The sequence below is a fragment of the Ambystoma mexicanum genome, chromosome 8 (genome assembly GCF_040938575.1).
Source record: "Ambystoma mexicanum isolate Mex_15411 chromosome 8, UKY_AmexF1_1, whole genome shotgun sequence".
NCBI classification, from domain to species: Eukaryota; Metazoa; Chordata; class Amphibia; order Caudata; family Ambystomatidae; genus Ambystoma; species Ambystoma mexicanum.
The window spans coordinates 1,651,558,917-1,651,580,638 of record NC_090929.1 but is presented as its reverse complement, the minus strand read 5'-3'; the positions used below and the strand labels follow the sequence as shown (position 1 = coordinate 1,651,580,638).

At 43.7% G+C, this 21,722-nt stretch overlaps 1 long non-coding RNA gene across 1 annotated transcript in view; it reads left to right on the top strand.

Annotated features, from left to right (window-relative positions):
* LOC138473280 (uncharacterized) overlaps window positions 1–21,722 on the top strand; it is a 312,643-nt gene that overhangs the window by 272,696 nt on the left and 18,225 nt on the right. The window contains exon 2 of the long non-coding RNA XR_011268748.1: window positions 3,643–3,897. This is a non-coding gene — a long non-coding RNA (uncharacterized lncRNA). The remainder of the gene's footprint in view (window positions 1–3,642; window positions 3,898–21,722) is intronic.

The following is a 21,722-nucleotide window of genomic DNA, read 5'->3' as shown; positions in this document are numbered from 1 at the left end:
CAATGTTTCTCATTTTAGCTGGGGGGGCTGAGTCCACCCTCTGAATAAAGTGGGTGGACTCCGTCCCCCCCCCGCGTGTAACCTCGACTTGAGCCCTGGAGGAGGGTGATGGGGAATGGGTAGGCTCTGCAGAGAATGTTTGGGTTTCCGACACAGCTTGTAAGGGACAAGAGGAACAGGCTGATAGGTCTACAACTGTGCTCATTGTTTTCGATTTTGTTAATTGTTAGCGTTTGTGCATACTGTAACAAATACGCAGATTCACAGTACAAACAACCAATCAGTGGCCAGCACACAAAACATTTCCTTGGTGCACACAGAAGAAACATGCCATTTTAATTAGTGTGCCAGCTTTTCCATGGAGGAAGGACATTTTGAGAGACAGAAATGTGTGGAGTGTTGGCAAAAGTATCTATCAAGAAAGGAAATTATACTAACATTGTACACTACCGCTCTACAATGTTTATTTCTAGTGATCACTTCTTATATATTGTAGTACTGCTCTTTAAAATATTACACTGTTTATTTCTAATGACCACGTCTTATATATTGTAATTATAGTAAGACTGTTACACTTGTCTTGCGGAGCAAAATGCATTATCAAACCTAAAACAATCATATACATTAATTTCTGATAGGTTTTCATTCCACGATGGACAGTCTGGTACGCTCCTTTTGCACCCTTTTGAAATACCCTACCAGGAAGAGGAAGTGGAAATAGACCAACAGCATCAATAAGGTTTCTGACTGCTTTTTGACAATTTTGGGAACATAAGAATGGCCACAGAGCTTTATTGGATGACTATCATTGTTATGAAAGGGTAGCATGCTTGAATCGGTAAGTGCATAATGCACACATGGATTGGCACTCATTTCGTGTTATAAAACACTCGCTTTTGTAGCCATGAACCACATATCCTCATTGGCATAGCCTCAGGTTTTGGATGTTAGGAAAATAAATGACTGCGGCATCTGTCACTTCATTCGGGTCTGAGGATCAGCCTCCTCTTTTAGGAGATAATGGGCCTCATTACGAGGTCCGCGGTAACACACCGGCGCTACCAGCGGGTTCGTGCCGACCTCATAACACTGTTTCCGCTGCTGATATCCCGGTGCCACTGGGAGATTTTAAGTCCCAGTGGCCTGGGATTTCAGGTGGCGGGAACTGTTAGTCCACATTCCCGTGGAGTCCCAGAGGACTCCACGGTAATGGGGGCACGGAAGCACCGGCACCGTTCCTAACAGTGCCGGTGCTTCAGTGGAAACTATACCTGCAGGGGGCGGTGCTCCCGGCAGGTCACCCCAGGCATACTCGTTGTCTGGCGGTCCAGAAAGGGTGACAGTACGCTGCTACTGGCATCCTTATTTCCGGAATGGTAGACTTGTAATGAGGCCCTGTCTCCTCTTTGCAAAACCCGGTGGGACAGTCCTGCTTTTTGTTTCCATTGATAATGGGCCAATCACACATTTTGCATGGATAACACCCACTGGCTACCTATATGTGACCGTATTATCTTCAGAACACTAGCCATTACCCACAAATGCCTTTCAAACTCCACCACAACTACCTTTCTAACAAACTCAAAAAAAGTGCAGTCCTCAAGACCCACCCGCTTCGCCCATGCCCACAGACGCGTCACTCCAAGGTTCAGACTAAAGAGAACTGGAAGGCTAAGCTTCCTGGTCATTGCCTCCAAGTACTAGAATTCACTAACCCCAGCACTAAGATCAGACCAATCTTACTGGGTCTTCAGAAAACATCTTAAGACACTGTTATTCTCTCAGGGACCGTCACTGTTCTGATTTACTCACGTGTTTTTGTTCTTTTAACCTGTTACTGTTGCTCTAATTCTGTAACTAGTGCCTTGATGCCCCCGGGTTTAGAGCGCTTTATAAATACATAGATGAATAAATAAATAAAAATAACAGGCAATTTTGCACTGGAGTTTGACAATTTATACATTTGGCTTTGGATAAAAGTACTATATTAGCAATACTAATAAACACATATATTTTGCGCCAGTATTTGCATAGACCAGAAGAGTGCAAAGTATAGTTCTAGCACTTGTCAGTTGGTTGTGAGGGGTCAGAAATGTAAGGTGGATGAATTTTGTATGATTTTTAAAAATATGCCATTTTATTAAATCATAGGTTTCATCAAACGCCTCACTATCCCTACCCATACAAGGATTTCCCTGCCTAACAAAACTAAAAGAAAACACTTTAACACAGGATATCTGTCCCTCACTCTTAACCATCAAATACATAAAGAAATATGTGGCAATTCACAACAACATCAACAGTTATACTTCTAACATGTTCACAGTCTCTTTTGGTAAACTGTGCAAGGCCCCCTTCCACAGGTTTCAAGTTAGATTCAGTTCCAATGTTCAGCAAAAATAAACAAGGAAATCCAGGTTTGCAATACAGTCTCAACTTGGTTCTTGGCTCCATCAATGTGTCAAAAGAAAGTTCTGTGAACCAAAGTTCATCCAACAGAAAAGTTACTCTTCAACTATGAACAAAGACTTCCCACTTCATCAAAGAGCATCAATGTTATTTCAGGCTGAGATGCTTTTCCATGGATTATAAATGTCAAAGAAGAAACACAGTTCCTTGTTAAACTCAAATAGACACAACTTTGGATAGGGTTAATGAAACACAATTTCTGGTTAGCACCTTTTAAGTCTTTCTGAGTAGTGTTTGGAATCAAAGTTTATCTTTGGCAGGATGATTTCACAGCACTTCTACTTCCAGTGAGACAACTCTGAGTGCAAGATTTCACCATGAGGGTCTACTTGTCTGCCCCATAGGGTTCCACATCAGGTTGTGCTACTGAATTTTCAAATCTGCTGACAATCAAAGCACCACCACAACTTCAGTACTTTGTAACTTCAGTACTTTGTATCTCTGTGAAGTTGAACAATTTCTCTGATACAACAAGATTCACTTTAGTGCACTTCAACACCTTCAAGTAAGCAAGGCACTTTTCCTCTGAAAATTCCCTTTCCAGAAGGGCAGCCTCTTTGCCACTCTAGTCTGCAACAACAACCCAAAATTTCCATTAGGATATAATTTTCTCTTTCTCCTATTGGCTTTAGCAATGTAGGTTGTATCAGCTTTTAGAGAACAATCACAAGCAGCCAGATTCCCTTTCTCCAACCTTGCCTTTTGCCTACTTGCATCCTGCCAACCAATGTAGTTTACTCATAAACCTTGTTGTTAGTCTCTTTTTACTGTAGGCAATGCTTGCACGCTCTTGGTTTGGGTAATGCTGGTAGTCTGTTGAGCTTATGGGAATGTTTGCACTAACACTTGTGTCCCTCTTGTGTCCCTCTTGGATTAGAGTTTAAAGCTCTTGGTTTAGAGCTTACCTTTCAGGTCAGAATCGTTGTTAGGCCAACGTGACCATTCCTTCATGTGTTTTCAGCGAGTTTAATATTCAATTAAAAGGTTTCACTGCATTTCTCTCTTAAACGAGTGAAAGAAATAATGTGCGGTTAGGCGCGAGTTCTACTTTTGAAGTTCTTCATTGTTTGACAATTAGCGATCAGTTACTGTTGCCTGCAATTGTTCGCGCAAAGGCTCAGAACGCTCAGTAACACTCACCAGCTTCTTTATTCCTCCCTTCATGTGCTGCAGGGCTTCTACAGCTTCTTTTTGGACCCACACCTGTCCTCGTTGAAGATATCTTTGGTACAGCCATCAATTAAGGAGTTCCTCTCGCTCCTGAGACCCTCTGCTTCATGACACTTTCTAGCCACGGTTTCTGGCACGCTTCCTGCTGCACAATCTCTGCAATTAGGTTCACATGGTGACAATCACTCTTCCTTCTCACCTTCCGCTGTGCAACCTCTACACTTCAGAATTTGGGGAAACAGGACCCTATCAGGACAGGTAGTTGAAATTTGCTTGAACAAAGTCCTGGCATCCCTTTGGTTTCTCTGACTTCTGCCTGTATTGCCAACAATGTACTCTCTTTCTTCTGCTACTACTGTGGCTGCAAGCACTCCAGCCACAGCTCCCTCTCCATCTAATGGCTTGCACCTAAAGGGGCCTTTTAAGCCTCTCTGCCTCCCTCAGCTGTGGGTGATTAGGCATAACAGGCTGACTACTACTGCAACATTGCTGGTCGGCCGTGCCAGTATTTGTACTGTATTTAATTATGTTTATACAGAGCCTTAAGATATGGTGCTGTACAGAGAACAGGGAACGGTACCGTAAAATGAATATGCAAAACATTATAAGAAATCAATCAATCAAGCATGTTGCAAGAGGTGAGACTTCAATGACTTACGAAATAATGAATAGGTAGAGATAGAGCAAAGAGAGTAAGGGAGGGTGTTCGAGTGAAGGGGAGTGAAAGTATAAAAACAAGATTGAGCACAAGGGGTGGGGGCTGCCACCAAGAGAAATTGAGAGGAAGAACGGAGGGAATGAGAAGGGGGCTAGAATGATACCAGAACAAAGAGCTAATCAGGAGCAAGACCACAGAGGCATTTGAAGACAAGGCGTAGGAAATTAAATTTAAGTTGAGTGTGAAAAGATAACCAGCTAAGAGTAGCAAGAGAGGAAGGGATAGAGTCTCAGAAAGGAAGGAGGCAAAGAAGACGAATAGAAGAGCTCAAAACAGATTTGAGATTAGCAAGATGAGAAATTGGGAACCCAAAAAGCGCAGAGGAACAGTAAGAGAGTCGGGAAAAGATCAAAGAGGAAATCAAAAATTTAGAGGCTTGAAAAGAAAGAAATGGACAAGCTTTACAGATATTGTGTGTGAAAGTGGCAAGCATGTGAAGTTAAAGAAATGTGACGAGCGAAAGAAAGACTAGAGTCAAAGTAGAGCCCAAGATTTCGGGCCGTAGATGAGATTGGAAGCTGAGATGGGGGAAAGAAATAAAGGAAGGGGGGGAGGGGAAAGGGTGTTAGCGGGAAGAAGAGAACCTCCGTTTTCCCAGCATAAAGTGTAAGATAGTGACATCCAGGATTTGATGGCCAGAAGACAAGCAGAAAGAGTGTGGTGAATCTCAGGAGAAAAAGAAGAAAAGGAGAGAAAAAAAGTTGAGTGTCATCAGCATAAATGTGGTGTGACAAACCAAAGGAAGAAATAACGGCAAAAAGAGGGTAAGTGTAAAGAGAGAACAGAAAATGGCCCAAGACGAACCCTTGTGGAATGCATGTGCAAGCAAAGAAGATTTAGATGATTGCGAGCCCATGACACAGAGAAAGTTCTTTGAGATAGATAAATTGAAACCAGGATAGGACAAAGACCGCGAAACCGAAGGAAGAAAGAGACGCCAGTAGAAGATATGTCCAAAAGAATAATAATAGTTGAGTGTTTAAAATACCAAGCAGTAAGGAATGAGTCGAAAACAGAAAGAAGAGCAGTTTCCATGGAGTGAAGAGGGCGGAAGCCAGACTGGAATTGTGGGAGAATTGAGGAGTTAGAAACAAAGGTATAGACTTGAGAATAGACCAACCGTTGAAGCATTTTATTGAGAAAGGGTAGTAGGGAAATAGGACAACAATTTGAAACAATTAGTGGATCGGCGGTAGTTTTTTAAAAATTGGATTAATGGAAACGTGGGGAAAGTGGAAGGTCGCAGTAATTCTGGGATTACGGGATTTGTAGTGCCAATCAACAAAATAAGGTTTTCTTATCAACTTCCTAGTTTTAAATGTAGTCCCTAAAGGTATTTAAGCACAAATCACAAGACTTCACTTGTACAGGGGAAGTCAGTTTGCTTACGCCAACATTTATAGATTTCCTTTCACTGCACCTTTGGGAGTAGGGGGGATTTTTATCCTTAGGGGTCTCCAATGGCTTTTCCTCCCTTGTGATTTTTAAAGATTTTACACCAGCTTTGCCCACATCCACAGGCTTAATGTGCGGCCCCGATACATCATAACGACAATAGGCCATTACATGTTTTGGCACTTTTGAAAGGAGCTTCCCTTTCAAAGACAAATACCACGTCTCATCCCACGAGATCCCCTCACAACCCCGGGACCTGTCCCCTCCAAGGTGATCCTCCTGCAGTACACCACCCCCAAGGTCAGGATCAGGAAGCGTCTGCCTTCCTGTGGCAACCTGGGAGGAGACTTTAGGCAGGGTTTCTGTGAAGGATCCGTAGGATTCATTACATAGTGCAAATGCCGTTTTTGCACTCATCACTTGGTTCAATGCTGTTTTTGCACTGGTACTTTATAGAAAATGGCAGTTCAAAACGGCATGGTGTTCTTGCATCACCAGGCTTTTTTTCGCAGCTTTTTTTGCCGAAAGTTTTTGCTTGAAAAACTCATCAAAAAATATAGGGGGTGGGTGGATATAGGGACTACAAAATAGGGAAAGGGGTCTTGGGGGATCCCCCCAAATATAAAAAATAAAAATTTAGTTTAAAATATTTAGCAAAAAACTCTGCGAAAAAAAGCCTGGCGATCTAAGAACACAGAACAGTTAAAAACTGGTCACTAACTGCACAGAATTACCTGTCAACTGGACTAAATCGCTCATCACTATTACACAGTGATCGACTGGCCTACTTTCCCTATGCAGAGTCAAATGTGCCTTAAAAATCATCATGGACGATTTGGTTCCAAATATTCTTGTAAGAGAAACCCAAACCTTACTACGGAATGGGCTTGCTTGCTCGGGTGTAATATGGGGCCACTTTGAAAACCTTTTTCTGTGCCACTTTTTAGTTCCCCGTCCACCCCTACTAATACTCTGATTCATGGAATGTTTTGCACGGTTCAAAGTGACTTTGCACTGCTGAAAAGTGACTTTGCACTGCTGACACAAACCCTGATTCATGGAACTGTGCAAAGTGCATTGTTGGAGTGCAAAGTCCGTGCAAACTCATTTTGGACTGCAAAATTTGCACAGACTTTGTACTGGAAAAATACACTTTGCACAGTTCCATCAGTGTTAGTGTAGGCAGTGCAAAGTCACTTTTCAGCAGTGCAAAGTCACTTTGAACCGTGCAAAACATTCCATGAATCAGAGGCAGTAAAAAATAGCAAGGTTTTTGTTACAAAAAAATCGTGAGTCTCCCGCCTAAATCGGGATCGTTGGCATGTATGTATTTCTGGGCGATTCAGAGTTTTTTGCCTATGTGCTACTGCAAAAGGCCAGTTTTACATCGTACGCAAAACAACTGTTCACTAGCTCAACAGATGCACATTTGAGGCCCCTGTAATTGCTTGACGTGTCCCTACTTGCTTGCTATTGGGTAACAAGCATAGTTTGGGCACCTCCACAGAACAGTCATTTGACCTCCTGGATCAGAACGTTTGGGAGGGCCTCCGATTACTTGAAAAGCAAAGTTATCATGACCCAGGCTGCTCATCAAAACAGTAACCCCTGATGCCTAACACTCACCTCACTCCTGAGTGGGAAAGGAACCTCCAGAACAGGGTCCCAGCAGTTGATCGAAATGAATTGCCGTAGACTCCGTGTCTGGAACCTGCGACTCGCCACGATCCATACCTCTTACCTCTCACGCTTTTGGCGACTGACACACGCCTTGGCATGAATTAATTCACCCGCCAAGCCTCCCGCCCGTCCATTCGTTTCCATGGGGTCTCACACACCCAAAACAAAATCCTCCCTTTTCACCCGCCCTGGGGAATTAAAAGGTTGTGAGGTGCATGATCCCTCAACATTAACTGTGCTGGCTCGGGCTGCTGGGAGTTGTAGTTCACAACATCTGAAGAGTCCATGGTTGGAGACCCCTGAAATCCAGTCAGAGCTGCAGTGCCTGGACTTTTTAGCACCTCATGTCTGAGGCAATACCACAGAAGGTAATGACAGGAATTCTAATGTATAAAATGTGCTCAAATTGTCCAGATTGCGGCTGGTCTTGCTGTGCCAACTCAAACCAGCCCCAATCCAAAAACCAGACGCATAATGGTTTTTTGAGAAATACCTTTGGACGCATGAAATATTTGTTTTTAATTATTCAAAAGTGTTAGGGTATGGTAATTTTTGATGCACTTCATTCATGTGAAAAACATTCATGTGACAGCTTGGCAGGTGGTGAAAAGTACATGTCTTCGGGGAAAGAACTTTGTCCTCTGGGAAGGTTAGAAAACATTTTAAATGAAGGGATTATGTTATATGCAGATATAAATAAAATAATAATCATCTTGAAAAAACGAACAACTGCTAGAGTTACAAGCTCCCATTGGGTTCAACTGGGAGTGCCCAATCCAATATGGCCGCTGTACATTCTGGGGCAAACGACAATGCTCTATGCCTCCTCACTCAGATACCAGCTTCCCTGCTCTATTGCGCCAAAACGTATTAGCATTAGAGTCTGATGTGTGTCACAGCGCCACCTTGTGCATTCTAAAGTCATTGCACACTCAGACAGAACTAGAAAACGGTGTGCGTGTGTTACTGTACAAGAAATGGCATAACACATGCGAACCAGTGCTGGAAATTGAAAAAATAGACTGGGGGTACCCTCTCATTTTTTGAGGTGTGTGGCCGTATGGAGGAGGGGACTGGGCCAAGGGGCGTTGCCCCAGGTCCGGCAATACAGTATCGCTTCATAGATCCACTCCTGGCGATTTGCATAAAAGCAAAGAAAACCACGGCTGGGAAATGGACTCATATGGAGGCTTCAGCCTTGGAAGTCAGTGGCTCAAGGTACAGGGCCACCTCCTCCGGCCATGTCAACAGAAGAGGCGGAACGATCCAGAGCCTACCGGGGTGGTGGCATTTATAAGGGGCACATTGTTGCTGCAGTCAAACAGCAAGAGAGGAGCAAGCGAGAGATTTTGTTCTTCAACCAGATCTACCTCTCCCGAAAGACGTAGGAAGCAGAACCAGGCCCGACGTGATCCTCCACGAGGAGGAGAAACGGCCGGTCGATTTCTCCATAGTCTAGAACAGAGTCTAGAACAGAGATGCGACCTGCCATTGCTAAGCACTTGCGGAGGAAAGAAGAAGAAGGCAAGACACGCCCACGCAAGAGGATAATGATAAGGAGACAGGCCCCTAAACAGGGCGACAAATCACAAAGGAAACGTGTCTGCAAGTCTGGGGTTAGCCGCACTATCGCGCACCAGTGAAAACAAGGACCACGACTCCTTCAGCAGACTTGTGTGGCATGGCATTAAAGCGTGTTCTGGAAGAGCTTTACCAGCCAATGCCCCCACTCACTTAACAACTCCAATACATATCACACAACACTGCAGCTGATGTATACTAAGTAATTCCCGATGAAGTAACCATTGTCATCTGCATTGTCATTATTATTATGGTAGTTATTGAGCATGGGCCTAGCTTCAGGAATCGAAGGAGCGCTTTACAGAGTTATACAACAGTACAGATACATAACAGAGTGCTTTACAGAGGTGCACAGCAGTACAGATGCATAACGGAGTGCTTTACTGAGGTATACAACAGTACTGATGCTTAACGGAGCACTTTACAGAGGTATACAACAGTACAGATGCATAACAGAGCACTTTACAGATGTGTAAAACAGTACAGATGGGTAACTGAGAGTTTTTCAGAGGTATACACCTGTACAGATGCATAACAGAGCCCTTTACAGAGGTATACAACAAAATAGATGCACAACAGAGCGCTTTACAGAGGTACACAACAGTACAGATGCATAACAGAGCACTTTACAGAGGTATACAACAGTGCAGATGCATAGCAGAGTGCTTTACAGAGGTATACAAGAGTACTGCTGCATAACGGAGTGCTTTACTGAGGTATATTGCAGTACAAATGCATAACAGAGCGTTTTACAGAGTTATACAAAATTACAGATCCATAACGGGGCGCTTTACAGAGGTGTACAACAGTACCAATATATAACTGAGAGCTTTATAGAAGTATACACCAGTACAGATGCATATCAGAGCCCTTTACAAAGGTATATAACAATACAGATGCATAACAGAACGCTTTACAGAGGTATACAACAAAACAGATGCATAATGGAGCACTTTACAGAGGTATACAAGAGTAGTTAAACATAACAGAGTGCTTTACAGAGGTAAACAGCAGTACACTTGCCTGTGTATAGGTGCTATACAAATAAACAGTACCATACCATACCAAACAATGGGTTTTTAAGAAAAAAACGTTATTTACGTTGCAAGATTCACCAATACAAATATGAGGCGATATGCAAATTAATAGACATCCTAAGGCACTTCCCATCGCTTGTCATAGCACAGCCAGCCTCATTACGTGTTTGGTGATATCTCGAGGGAAAATCTGCCGAGATACCACAAAACTGTACTACCGTTAACGTCACTTGGTCTGGTGGTATTACTGCTGGATTACAAGTGGCGGTAGGCAATGTTAGTCTCCATTAATTGGAGTCCGTAGCATTCCATTGGAGATTTAGGTGGTATTACAGCTGGTGGGAAATCCACTGGTGGTAATACTGCCAAAATGGCTGATTTTGGCTGTTAAGGTGGCGGAAATAGCTCCAGCTTTTTTGCGGGTTGGTTTTTCTCCACTTTACACCCAAACTCGTAGTTGGGCAGTGCGCTAATACAGCAGTAAAATGTATTACTGCCACATTGTATGGCACCACCCAACTATAATGAGGCCCACTGAGTGTGCGGTAAATACCATGTTGCACTGTGCCATGTGTGACGTTCAGGTACTGCCCCTATTCTAAGTTGGTCTTGAACATAGTCGTACTTTGCGGCAGTCATTAAGCTGCAATGAGACCGTACCCATCAGAGCCATATATACTGAGGGCAGCAGCAGCCTTTTTATGTTTTATACTGGGAAATACTGTCGAAGTCCTGATGCCGACGGGCTGTGGTGCGATATAAATAAATAAAAGCTCAAATATGAAAATAATCCCAAGACAGTACAAGCGGGCCAAAGTATAGCTTTAAGTGCCATTTATTGCATGGAAGAGTAAATGCATCGCCATTGAGGCATCATTCGGCGTATCCCTTTTGGTGCTTGGAAACGCCACTGTTCACAGGATGCGATTTTTCCATTTGCTTCATAATATCACGACAATTACTATAGTTCATATACGTTTACCATGGTAGCGATTGTCATGATGTTTTCCAGGCCCCAAAGGGATACAGTCCTTATAAACCTAAAAGTGGTGTACTTTACACTCACGTCTCACTTTCGACAACAGTGAGGAAAGATGTCAAGCACTGAAACATCTTTTAGACTACCTCTCGGCAGCAGATTCCGGCCAGTATTTTACATGTGGAAGACATGGACGTCATTTCACCAAAATGCCAGGGGCAGCAGAAGTGACATCACATGACCCTTGACCCCTGATGACATCACAGGAAGTGATGTCATTTGATCCCACCCCAAAGTGATATCACGGGAAGCGATCGAACACAACCTTTCACCCGTTGACAAAACAGGAAGTGGCATCACATAGCATTGTAAACTACAAAAACTAGGGTTACGATATCACTATAATGTGATGTACATTTCATACAAGAATGGATCGCCATATGTATCGTTAAGATCAGTGTGTATAGTCCCATATTACCAAATTACTGTGAATGCAGCAGACGTCCATGACCAAATGACAATGATGTGTTATTATATAGCACTTACACTTATGCGCTTTATATAGAGAAAATATACACCCAATATCACCCAACCAGTGTTGGTACTCATTTATCGACCTCAGAAGGATGAAAGGCTGAGTTGAGGCGTTTAAGAACAGACTAAATCAGTGGCTCACCCCCTGAAGTGTGCCTGAAATAAACCTTTAATGTATCTAGCAACTATTGTATAGAATTCCAGAAAGACACATTATTTGGTATTCCGATTCTTTCTTATTTAGGATCAGTGCTGAAAGACTTGTGGCACTCCTGTTCCTATTTTTCTTCTTTTTTAAGGGGCCTGAACAAGAAAGCCAGCCCCTCCAGAACTAAGGAGCCACATGGTTCTGGCCACAGCCCAGGAACTTGCATTACCAAAAAAAAAAAAAAAAAAAAAAAATATATATATATCTTTTTTTTTAAGAGGTCACAAGGGAGACCTCAGAGGTCGCAGTTGCAACCTCTGGCAACCCCTAAATGACGTCCCTGATGGAAGAGCTGTAAATGAAGGAGTAAAAGCAAGGCGCAATCCCTTTGTCCCTGATTTTTTGCTCCAGCCCACTTCAATTGATTTCAAGGTGGAGAAGGTGCACGAAGTGGAGTTAACTTCTCCGCCGAGCTTCCCTCCTCCTTGAAAGCAGGATTTGTTTGACCATGGCTAAAAGCAGGTTGATTCCACAAGAATCCATTTGTAAATGCCTGCTGCAAAGCATAATTTGCAGTCGGCCTTTACATGTTTTACTAAATAGAGAATGGATTTTTTTAAAATGGCATGCAGGGGACCCAAAATTACGCAAGTGCTAATGCTGGCACTCTCTTGCATGGAATAAACTGCCTCCCCTCATTTTTTTTACACCATCTCCAGAATTCTTTGTAGGCCCATTATTTGCGTGTAAAACAGGGATTTGCCTGCCATTCTGCCCGCAATGGTATTGGTGCACACAGGTACACTTCTGAAAGTGAAATGCATTTTTAATAGTTCTCAAGTACTTGTCAAGTGTTTGGAATGTTTAAATTGGAGTTCCCAAGCAGTGCTAAGCATTTCTCTTCTAGGAGCTGTCCATTTATTCTCTAAGCATTAAGTAAACCGTTTAGAAAATGATCACTATCAGTTTATTGACATTTTGCCTACGCTATGCATGCTTGGGTAGGGTTTAGTAAAGGCTTAAATGAGACATTTTGGAAGCAGTTTGCTTGCTTAGTGAATGCTTAAGAAATGTGTTTCCTTTCTCCGAAGGAGCTTCTACACATGTGTTTACATTGCAAAGAAAGAGTGAGGGATAGTGTTGCATGCTTGATCTTGAGCCTTAGGTCCTGGGCTAGGTGTGCTGCATGTGTGTGGGAGATCACCACCCTCTGAGGCCCCTGCTCACAGGTGCTCAGACAAGAACTGCAGTAGCTGAGTTTGAAGTGTCGGGTCGGACCCTATTGGGTCCTGGTGGTGGTTCCAACACGGTGACGCCCACTCCAAGTACGAACTGCGAGGATTTCACCGGGGCCCAGGAAACTCTAAAAAATGTTGAGACTTTTGTCTCATAGCTATCACCTACATTGAAGTTGGGCACGGCTGCAAACAAGTCTATAATCGCAAACTCGAGATATTCAGTTGTAATGAAAAATAACATATGCATACATTCAGACATGCGCAGTAGGTCGGAAGTAACACCAGTGGGTGCAAAATGAAGAAAATACCAATGTGCCATGTGAGCTGATAAAAGTACCACAAACTTGGATGAAGATGTTCAGCCGATGAAACTAAAACACCAAACACACACACACCCAAAAGACCATGGGTTGTGTTTGGCATATGTGAGTGATACACAGTGTGCACTACCTCTGCAAAGCACTCTATTATGCATCTGTTCAGTTGTATACCTCTGTAAAGCGCTCCGTTATGCATTTGTACTGCTGTACACCTCTGTAAAGTGCTCTGTTATGCATCTGTACTGTTGTACACCTCTGTAAAGCACTCTATTATGCATCTGTTCAGTTGTATACCTTTGTAAAGTGCTCCGTTATGCATCTGTACTGCTGTACACCTCTGTAAAGTGCTCTGTTATGCATCTGTACTGTTGTGCACCTCTGGAAAGTGCTCCGTTATGCATCTCTACTGTTGTACTGTTGTACACCTCTGTAAAGTGCACTGTTATGCATCTGTATTGTTGTATACCTCTGTAAAGCGCTCAGTTATGCATCTGTAATGTTGTTTACCTCTGTAAAGTGCTCTGTTATGCATCTGTACTGTTGTGCACCTCTGTAAAGTGCTCTGTTATGCATCTCTTCTGTTGTACTGTTGTACACCTCTGTAAAGTGCACTGTTATGCATATTGTTGTATACCTCTGTAAAGCGCTCAGTTATGCATCTGTAATGTTGTTTACCTCTGTAAAGTGCTCCGTTATGCATATGTAATGTTGTACACCTCTGTAGAGCGCTCCGTTAAGCATCTGTAATGTTGTATACCTCTGTAAAGCAGTCCGTTGTGCATCTGTACTGTTGTACACCTCTGTAGCAGGCTCTGTTGTGCATCTGTAATATTGTACACCCCTGTAAACCACTCCCTTGAGTATCTGTATTGTTGTATACCTCTGTAAAATGCTCCGTTATGCACCTGTAATGTTGTACCCCTCTGTAAAGCACTCCATTGTGCATCTGTACTTTTTTATACCTCTTTAACGCGCTCTGTTATGCATCTGTAATGTTGTATACCTCTGTAAAGCACTCTGTTATGCATCGGTACTGTTGTGTCCCTCTGTAAAGCGCTCCATTATGTATCTGTAATGTTGTATACCTCTGTAAAGCACTCTGTTATGCATCGGTACTGTTGTGTCCCTCTGTAAAGCGCTCCATTATGCATCTGTACTGTTGTATACCTCTGTAAAGCACTCTGTTATGCATTGTTTGGTATGGTATGGTACTGTTTATTTGTATAGCACCTATACACAGGCAAGTGTTTCAAATCGTTCAAGGAGGGTGGGAGAGGGGGGAAAAACAACAGTCGTTCAGAGTCCTTGAAATTCTGAAATGATAATAGTCTGCACAGGCAGAGTAAGTGCATATAATACAATTAACAGTTGAGACAGCAAATAGGTCTGACAACAATTCTGCTGTTTTACAAGTGCAATTAAGTATTGAAGTCAGGGGGAAGCAGACAAACGATCGTCAGGCAGGGGCATTCTGATCGCGCAAGTGCACTTCTACACCAAGCTCTGCGATGCCATCATGTCTGAGCATCTCAATACTTTCCCTGCCATACCAGGCTCACTGCTTTTTAGACACCGTGAATCACTGGTTAGAGCGGCCATTACACCAATCCAAGATGGAGGATTCACAAGTTTCGGCGAGCATTACACCAATCCAAGATGTCAATTTCACAGGTTTGGACGAGCATAACACCAATCCAAGATGGTGTATTTAAAGATTAGATTAGGATTTACATTTTAGAAGTGGGCATATGGACCTCCAGAACAGCAGAAAATAGACAATACAGCTGGACATTGTTTTGACCCTATTTTTGAAGGATTACCCAAAAACTATGATATGATATGATATGGCATTTATAACGCGCCTATACACACACAAGTGTTTCAAGGCGCGATGAGGCATGGAAGGGGGAACAAAGGGAGGACAGACAACGATCCTACTAGGGCAGGTGTCATTCAGATCGCGCAAGTGCATGGGAAGGGGGAGGAGAAATTGCACGGGGGAGGGGGAAGGGACACTGCAGTACAAGGGAATAAGTAATCACAAGTAAGTAACGGCCAGCAGGTGGCAAGTGCATAGGTAAATACATCAAACAGGTGTCGAGTGCTGGTGGTGGAACGGTAGAGATACAGGAACAGTCCCAAGTGCGGGGGTTGCCAGGTAGGCAGTGCAGGTGTGTGACTGGTGGGGAAAAGACCTGGGCCCGAGACCAGAGGGTGGTCAGGTAATCAGTGCAGTTTCAGTCAGGAGGTCAGCAGGGGAGAGAAGGAGAAAAAGCAGGAGCAAAGAGAAAGGTTTTGAGGTGTTTCCGGAACAAGTTTCAGGGAGGCAGGGAGGCTGTTCCAGAGGGAGGCCCCAGCCGAGGAAAGAGATCTACCACCAACTCGTTGCTTGGAGAAGCGACTGACTGTGAGGGAGTTGGAAGCGGTTGAGCGCAGGGCTCGAGAAGGAAGATATTTAGGAAGAGAGACTTGAAGGTATTGAAGCCCCAGGTCCCAGAAGGCCTTGTGGACAATACAGAGGGTTTTGAACTTAATCCTCACAGCCAATGGGAGCCAGTGCAGAAATTTCAGTCCTGGAGAGATACGATCCCTGGGCTTCAGGCCAAGGACAAGTCTCGCAGTCCTGTTTTGGATGAGTTGAAGAGGTCGGAGAGTGGAGGCAGGAATATTTAGAAAGAGGCTGTTGCAGTAGTTCAGCCTAGAGAGAACCAGAGCTCTGGAGACAGTGAGCTTCTGGGGGAAGGAGAGGAAAGGAAGAATACCTCTGAGGAGGTGCAGCTGGTAGTGAGACTTCTTAGAGACTTCGGAGATGTGAGGAGAGAAGGATAGTGTGGAGTCAAAGATTACCCTGAGGTTTTTAGCCTTGCAGGTGGGTGCAGGAAGAGTGCCAAGAGAGGCTGGCCAGAGAGAGACAGGAAAGGAGGGAGTGGGGGTGCCGATAATTTAGATCATTCTTAAAAAGGTTATATTTTGCATTAGCCCTTTACTATAGGCCAAATATTGTGAGTTTTCGTGCACCAGTTCTCTTGCTTCATGCAAGTAAAACTCTTCCTTTCACCCTCCTGACCCGATCAATCCATCCCCAAACTCGGCATGAACGTTCAAAGTTACGCAACACGTGTTGGTAAAGTTTGTTGTAGGTTGGATATGAAGGGGTCAAAGTTATAGATTTAGAACATGTCCTTAGAAGCCAGATTCAGTCTTTTGGCCTTTTATACGCATGCAAAATAAAATAAATACATAAATGAAAATGTATGGGTTTTATAAAGTGCAAGGCTAGCTGCAAGACAGTCGAGCGCTGAGCAAAAGGGTTCAGTGTGGGGGTTACAGCAAGGGTGTATGGTAGCAGAAGAGCTGGGAGGGATAGGGGCAACAGGATCGCGATCAGCGATTGACGAGATGTTTTTCGAAGAGTAGGGTCTTCAGAGCCTTCCTGAAGTGTAGGATGTAGGGAGCACATGTTGCACGAAGATTCACACGGCACAGAATGCTATAGATTTCACGCTCCCCAGGTGAGAGGGCGAGCAGGGCGCACCCTTTAAGCATGAAGTGTCAGTTACACTGCAGCTGCGCAGACATCTTGTATCTTTGCAACTCAGCTTCCCAACACCTGGCCATTGATGAGCGCAGACAATAGGAATGGCTGGAAGCGCCTATAAAAAGCCTATACGCAAAAGCCAAACTATAGGCTTTGACATAACAAAATACTGCCAAAATGCCAGAAATTAGCGCAGGTGGGGGGGGCGCTGTTGCGCACTACGAAGATGGCCGCTGGAGTGTAAGGATCCGCAGCCCGGGTTTTCTTCACGAGGAATTTCTCCTATTTCTGAGTGCATGCTGGTAATATCACAGACCGAATTATAATACATATCGAAGCCGCTACAGTTTTGTGAAGACCTGCGGCTCGGCGGTGCCTGGCTCAATGGCTTATTGGGGCCCTGGCGGAGCATATTGTTGAGGCCTGAACGTGCCCTGTGTACTCCTCGCAGCTTGTGAAACCCTCACCCGGCTGCAGTGCTCGGCCGAGTCCGCCGCGTTTGGAGCGGAGCTGTGTATGACGACGATCCTGCCAGCAGTGTCCTTGTGCTCAAGGCAGTTGTGGAGAAGTGTACCGCTGGCCGTGCAACACCATTGCCACACTTGTTGGGAGGCGATGGCTGTCGGGGGAAGGTGGTGACCCCATCAGGAGAGACGCGTATTCTTTCCTTTCTGAAGAAGAGAACCCCATAATTCCATGTTTCTTCATGGCTTGTTGTCACTATACAAATCCCTCCCATTTTAAAACCCCCAACCCCTTCATATAAAACACTATAGGCAGAATACCATTCCCGCCTCATACACACAAAGCACACACCCAACTTCTCCTGTCTCTGATGCTTTTGTTCTAAACAGAAATCCAGAACACAGTCCCTTTAGAAGTCCCAAAATCCTACGGACTCCAACTCCCGTAAAGCCTCAAGTACTGAGACGAGGAAGAGGAGGAAGGAGTTAATGTGGACTGAAGGAAGCACCAAGCTAAACATGCAGACTAGTTGTTATAGTAAAGCATGAGTGCCCGGGACATTTAAAAATTGTGTCTGCGTTCAGAGGAGGGGAAACGGAGAAGAAGGAAGCAGATCCGAGGGAGAAGCAGTGGCATGTGCCATGTTGGGGAAAGCAGGCTCTTCCACACTTTATCACCTACTGGCGTGGTGCAAGGCCACAAGAGACACAGCAGGCACTGTGGGAGAACCGTCGAGGAGCCAGCAGCAGAGCTACTGGGGATGCGGTCGTGCAGAGAAGCAGCAGTCTTACCGGTGGGTGAATGCAGTGCTGGCAGGAGAGCTGGAAGAGAGTTTGTAGTGCGATAAACGCCATCCTCAAGAGGAGGCTTCACCACAGCAACGTGCCATAGGTCAGGCACGTTACCAGACAGCGGTGAGTCTGCCCAGAGTCATTGGGGTCACGGGGCATACCGACACGCATGTGAACAATTAAGAAACCCTTTTGAATACCAACCAAGTTAAATGCAAAGACAGAACTTGCACAAATCCTCATGCGTGACATGTCAATATGGGAACAGTTGGAGTAAGTGTTACCATAAGCAAATAAATACTAATGAAGAAGTTAAAATACAGAACTTGAACAAGTCTCTGCATATGACATGTCAATGTGGGGAAAGTTGGAACAAGTAGAACCTCAAGCCAATGAAGAATAGCCGCAGTGAAGGAATACAACTGTGCTGTTCTAAAAGACAGTGGACTCAGAGACGAAGTCCGGGTGACAGAAGCCCATCAGGCAGTGAGCAATTGGGGGGGAAATACCTGGCAGAAAAGAATACCAGGCGATCTGCAAGACCCCACAAAGGGGATATACATTGATAAAATCACAGAAGTGTTTTCTCATTCAGTTTGTGCTTCGAATGTTTTAGAAACGAAAGGTAAATTACTTTTGAAAGGTTACACAATCACAAGGAAATCAAAATAGTAAAAGAATTAACGTATTGATCTCAAGAATTCACTTGCGGTAAAACACCTTCATTCATTTGCTGATTTAAATTGCAGTGCAATAGAAATGAGGGTATAACATTGAGGCAGTATTTCCAAGGAGGACAATGAGGGGGGGAAACTGACCCCCCACAGGTGTCCTTTCTTAGGTTCTTCTCATCATCTCTTTTTCTCACCCCTTAAAGGACCAGCAAAAATGTGATTTCTGGACTTTTTGCTTTAACTATAGACAATGAAGAGTAAAATGGTAATTGAATGAATGCCAATCTGTAAGAGTCATTATGCAGCACAACTCAACCATCCAGATATAATATTGCTTCTGTGAAAACCAAGGGTATTGCTTTGTTAATTATTTGGATCTTTAGAGGCAAATATTTCTTGTAACATGCATGTATTTAATTTCTTAAGAAGATAACGTGTGGGTATTCTTTAAGGGTATACATGTACTTAGTTTTAAAGTGTCTTTAGTGGACACAAGGCTGCAGGAGTCTGCACAGGCTTCTGTCTCCCTCTCACTCTGGATCAGCTTGCCTCTTTGTCTGTACATCAGCTGGGCCTCCAGATATTTCCAGGAACCAACTCCAACCGTATGCAGAATCTGGCACTGTATGCAGAATCTGGCATCATATGCAGAATCTGGCACTCTATGCGGAATCTGGCACCATATGCAGAATCTGGCACCGTATGCAGAATCTGGCATTGTATGCAGAATCTGGCACTGTATGCAGAATCTGGCACCATATGCAGAATCTGGCACCGTATGCAGAATCTGGCATCGTATGTAGAATCTGGCATCGTATGCAGAATCTGGCATCGTATGTAGAATCTGGCATCGTATGCAGAATCTGGCATCGGATGTAGAATCTGGCACTGTATGCAGAATCTGGCATCGTATGCAGAATCTGGCATCGTATGTAGAATCTGGCATCGTATGCAGAATCTGGCTGTGCTCCTAAGCTCTGGGCTCACTCTCCTCCAGTGCAAGTATAGAATAGTCCTCCCTAAAATGAGTCTCTTCTCTCTGCACTTGGAACCAGTCTGTCCTCTTTTAGGATCCGTGGACCTTTTTTCTAGGTTCTCTGTATTTCTGCTCTGGATGTTTTACAGAAATCCTTCCCCTACTCGGCGTAAAGTTAGCCTTTATAAAGAGCCTCACCGAACTCCTTACGAGACTTTCACGATGACATTATTTTCTCCTGGTTCTCTACTTCGATTGGATCCTCCAGTTGTAGTCAATATACTACTCCCCTAGCCTCTGATTTGCAAGGAGCATGAACAATGTTTGAAAATAGGAGTCCTACAATGTCTAGCTCACCTTTACAGGAGACGCGATCACGTGCTCCATTCCATCCCTCCCTCCTCTCAGAAAAATGACATCACCAAGTGGACAAATTTAGAAAATATGGACAAGATGACCAACATTACATTTGCAAGATCTTCACTTTAAAAACAAAATAACATCCTTATGGTTTTCATAGTGAGCTCTTTTCTGACATACAAGTTAAATTTGGGATGGATCAAAGAAATGGAGTCATGAAACCGTGTTAACATTCTAAAATATGAATGTATCGAAATGTGACTAACATATTTTGAAAGTCGTCCTTCTGTTGATCACAGCCATACTTTTGTTTATTCTCTTGTTAAAACAGTCCAAAATATATTAGGATGCTATCTCCTGAAAGTATACATTTAAACAGGTTCAAAATCCTATAATGAGTTGTCTGTGCACAGCAGCAGAGCTGACACGACCAATGGATAGCGCAAGTCAGGGCCAGCTTCCTTAAAGACCAACTCATCTGTAGCTCTCCTGGTATTAGAAACTCATTACCCTCTCTAACTGGAATCCTCATCAAGAGCAGATGGTGGCGCTCACTCTGTATCTGACCTCCTGCAATCTTAAGTGATACCGTTTTCTCTCCTTCCCAATAGTCTGGCGGTCTGTAAATATTGTTTGTTTAGAATAATTTAACATTATAGGAGTACACAAAAACAAACTACTGTTCCATAAACATGTGCTGTCACATGACACATTAGAATGAGTCTAGTCAAAATCAGTGTGTTTATTCTGTGGTCTATCCTGTAATTGCCACTGTGATTGCCATGATCGCCGACATGTGTTTTGACAGATTTGGTCTTTATCAAGGCACAGATTCAAATCTTAGTAGATTATAGTTCCACTTCAATAAGATATGTTGAGTATACTGTGGCTTTATTGTGTCTACAACTTGTAAATCGTGGCTGACGCTACACATGTGCCCCCCGCCATTGTATGGCCTCTCAAAAAGTCGGTTTCAAAATGTATAAAACACAGTGGATTGTCAGGACGCACACACGGTGAACCCCTAATGCATATCAAGTTGCTTTGAATTATATCAAGAAACATATGGTAGTCTAAATTTTTAAACCGACTTTTTGAGAGGCCATACGATTGCGGGGTCACATGCGTAGCGACAGCTACGAAGTACGAGTTGTAGACACAATAAAGCCACAGTATACTCAACATATCTTATTTAAGTGGAACTATAATCTAGAAAGATTTGAAACTGTGCCTTGATAAAGACCAAATCAGTCGAAAAACGTGTCGGGGATCACAGCAATCACAGTGGCAGTTACAGGATCGACCACAGAATAAACACACTAATGATATTCTGTTTTGACTAGACTCATTGTAATGTGCCATGTGACAGCGCATGTTTATGGAACAGTAGTTTGTTTTCTTGCTTAAATTGGGTTAACCTAAAGTTCCGTATTAGCTACAGCAGTCACCACGTCAATAGCCTATATCCTTACCTCAATAACTTTCAAGCCTCAGCGCGCCCTATCCTGGTCACCCCACACACTTTGACTAGAGGAGTACAGGCTTAGATTCGTGTCAATTATGTGGCCCCTTTTGGATTGAATGTCTCTATTATCTGTGCATTTTACAACCCGCCTTTCACAAATTACTAGTTATACCAGTTATACAAA